This window comes from Gavialis gangeticus, unplaced genomic scaffold (genome assembly GCF_001723915.1).
Source record: "Gavialis gangeticus isolate Ggan-Ray unplaced genomic scaffold, GavGan_comp1, whole genome shotgun sequence".
NCBI lineage: Eukaryota > Metazoa > Chordata > Crocodylia > Gavialidae > Gavialis > Gavialis gangeticus.
Genome location: NW_017729032.1, coordinates 47,275,216 through 47,279,013, shown reverse-complemented (window position 1 = coordinate 47,279,013; position 3,798 = coordinate 47,275,216). Strand labels below are relative to the sequence as shown.

Genomic DNA, 3,798 nt, shown 5'->3' with positions numbered 1-3,798 from the left:
TATAAATAACAGTAAGTTCATTTAACTACTGCAAAATTACTATTTCAGTATTATTTCCATGGCACCATTCATGTATATAGCGTTTCATAGACAAAGAACCTACTTTGGAAGATTCTGAGGAAATTCAATTCGTTCTGAAGTCCCTGGGAGCTGAAAATGCATATTCCCTCGCAGGATTGGTCCCCAAAGAGAAAATGCTATCTTTGCAGTAAGAAGCTTACTAACTAGGGCCCCAATCTACAAAAATTTGTGCACATATTTAACTTTGTGTACTATAAGTAGTCTCTCTCTTTCTTTCAGACTACTCAAGTGCCTACAGTTAAGCTTATTAACAAAACTTGCAGAACCAGCCTAGGTTAAACACATATAACCCGGGGAGAGATGTTGATAGAGACAGGAAACTGGGAGGGAAGAAATAAACCAGAATTTTAAAACTGATCTGATTCTTCAATAACATTAGAAAACTTAGATTTCCCTGTCCTGCCAATTGTGAAATGTGTTTCCTGCATTGTCAGGGTGGCTGTATAGTTTCATAGTTTCGTAGTTTCTAGGGTCGGAAGGGACCTGAGCAGATCATCTAGTCCGACTCAACTGTTTGTTAACTATTTCTTTTAGTTATATTTAAAACATATTTTAACAATGTTTATACATATCCTGTTTGGTAATTAGATACTAAGTAGAATCTTTAGCATTGTACAACAGCTTCTTATGGACTTAGGTGAAAATGGTAAAACACATTGAGTGTTTGGTAAATGGTAAAACATGCCAGTCAATGCCCCTTGTAACCCAGTCAGAGAGAGTGCAGCAGTGTGATAGGTAGCACTTGTGAAGAATTCTGCTCAGATCCTAGTTTTTAATCTTGGTGGGGCTACCCCAGGGGTGGGCAAAATGCAGCCCGTGGGCCAGATGCGGCCCGCCAGGCCATTCTGTCTGGCCTGTGGGCCCCCTAAAAAATTTAGAAAATTAATATTTATCTGCCTCAGCTGCCTGTCATGCGGCCCTTGATGGCTTGCCAAAACTCAGTAAGCAGCCCTCCGCCTGAAATAATTGCCCGCTCCTGGGCTACCCATTCCCATGACGGCCATCTATGACATTTACACACGTTGGCATGCCACATGGGGACTATGATGCATATGCTTAAAGGAGCTGTCCAGAGTTCCTGACATGAAAATTGGTTTGACAACTAGGGAAAAACTTAAGGTTAAAAACTTAAATTGATTTTTGCTGTAGTACTGTTTCTTGACTGACAAATCGTCTAACAAAAGCCACTCTTTAGTCTTCTTCGTATTGATTGGAAGGTAGCTGTCAAATATAATTCTGTGAGAATCAGAAGCATAAACAGCTCTTCCTGGCTAACCCCCAAGAATGGGTCTTTCACTAATTAAATAGCTGCAAGCAGCTGTGCACAACTTCAGGCTGCTGTTAGGAAGAGGTGGGGCTAGGGTCTTTCTGGCAATCTGAAGTGGAAGACCCCTTTCAACAGTCTGTCATGCAGCTAAGCACTGCTCTAATGTGTCTGCAAGGTCTAAATCAAAACAAACAGCTTAAAGAACCTGAGGCTGAGTTTCTATGACCATACTCATTTCTCTCCTATGGCAGAAAAGGTACTGCAGAATTGTAATAATTCTTTGAGCACAGGGATGAACATATGAATTTCCCCTATAGGCTGCAAAGCTCTTAAGCCCTTAAGGGGAAGAAAAATTTCCATAGCAAGTGAGTTTTACATCTGAGTAGCTCAGTCTACTGCAGAGAAAGAATCCTGAGATTTTATATGAAGAAGGCTGTGGGTGAATTTGGCTAGATCAAGGCTTTTTCATTATATTAGCATTTGTGTATCACCCACAAATGATATTTTTATCCCATATTCATTCTTACTGCAGGTTACATTTTAGGTAGAATAATATTGACATATTATGTCATATTATCATAAAGACAACTACTACACATCCTGCCTATGTTGCAGATATTTCTAACTGCAGTGGCTCATCTAGAAACGTAATTCAACTTCATGAAAACAGTTTCACTTTTTCCTACAGTTGATGTTTACCAGAACCCCCTGAAATATAAGCTGTTTTTCAAAATTCGATAGCATATGCTTAGAAAAGCAAGATTTGATATTCCCCTCTGCAAAGCACTGAAGCAAAATACATGTTAACCATGAGTCAGCTGAATTTCAGATGATTTTATACAGAAGTTTCTGTGGGAATGTACTTATTTACACAGCTGACATAACACATGCATAAAAACAACTAACTTTGCATTTATTACAAGTCGATGACTCCTCCAAGGACAGTGAACAGGATGCTGACCTGTAAACCATTTTTGTCACTTGTGCCCTGCCAATTTTCAATTTTAGTCATTTAATAAAGACATTAAATAGCTAAAACCTCTTAAATAATTATGGTTTTTTTTCTCTATCCTGTGTTTTTATACCACATCTATCAACACAGTACTTGGATGTGAAATCCTTGTTCCACTGAAGTCAATTGCAAAACTCCCATCAATTTCAATTGCACCCCACTGAATAATCCTGTGTGAAAGTGGATGAAAACAGTAGACTGAAAAATGTAAACCCCAAGTCATTTGCTGGGAATATGTATGCTTGAAGTGTTCTTAGTTTCTAAAGCAGTCTAAATATTAGTAGGCTTCTTATGCATAGGTGCCCAGATACCTTGAATTTTTTTCTGCCATAAGTATTCCATCCCTACTGTTTGCACCAGTCTTTGAGGAAGACACATACTCCATTTTTTACTTCATCTTGTAAGTGCTGCAGATGGGCTTCTTAAATCCCACCAGTGTCTAAGGAAAATGAGAGAATGAATAGAGGACAGAGAGAGAATTTGGGTCTGCAAAGTAATATAGGATGGACAAAGCCTTCACAGTATATGGTATCATTATTTCTTATGATGTGGGAGAATGTATTTATTTTATAATTAATTAAAAATAGGTTTAGAAGTCACTGGAATGAAAGCTGGAGCTTTCTGATTATAGGGGTGAAGAAAACCTCTTCTAACTGAACTCAGATGATTGATACTGAGATGTCATTTATCACACCCTGCATGCATTATCCTTTACTGGGCTGTAACATTCTTTAATTATGGGGCACTATCAGCTTATCCTACTTGATCCATTGCTTTGCTTTTCTCCTAATATAATCCTTATTTAAGTCAGGAATGCCTTCATTTGCATCCTTTTCATTTTGTATTCTAGGACTTTTTTTTGTTTTTGCATAATCATGTTTTAGGGTATTGTGAATTTCAAAGGCATGGCAGAGCAACTCTGTACCCAGGGCTGTGGCGATACATGGAGTAGTGTAAAGTTGCTTTTGTCTTGATTGTGGTGATGGCTATTTTTGTTCCCCCTTCCTCACAAAGGCAGTATGCATTGCTGCTGCTCCTGTCACACTACTGGTGTATTTGCAGATTAAGAAAATAGGGCCACCACCTTTGCTGGTGTAAATCAGTGGCTTTGAATCAATGGTGCTATGAAGTTTTAAAACAGCTGAAGGTTTGGCTCATACTTTCTGATGTTCATCTGCTTTATAAATATTTGAACTGGTCATTGATCATTTTCATACACTGTAAGTAGGCAGCTCTGGTGGGGTAGGCACTGGGGCAAATGGTTGGAAGCCCAGAGGCTAAGAGTTCTAGACCATAGCAGAAGTGCTCATGGTGTGGCCATGTCAGATTCTAACAGATCTGTCAATTCTGCTAAATACCTTGTCACAAGGCAAAGGAAGGTTGTACTATAAATGTAGTGTCCCTCTTTCCCCTCTAAGCTAGGTTACTAGTATAAATC

General features: G+C 38.8%; 1 protein-coding gene across 2 annotated transcripts in view; it reads left to right on the top strand.

Moving 5' to 3' along the window:
• Positions 1-3,798, top strand: part of SLC46A3 (solute carrier family 46 member 3) — a 32,690-nt gene that overhangs the window by 1,257 nt on the left and 27,635 nt on the right. The gene's annotated exons all lie outside the window — the stretch shown is intronic.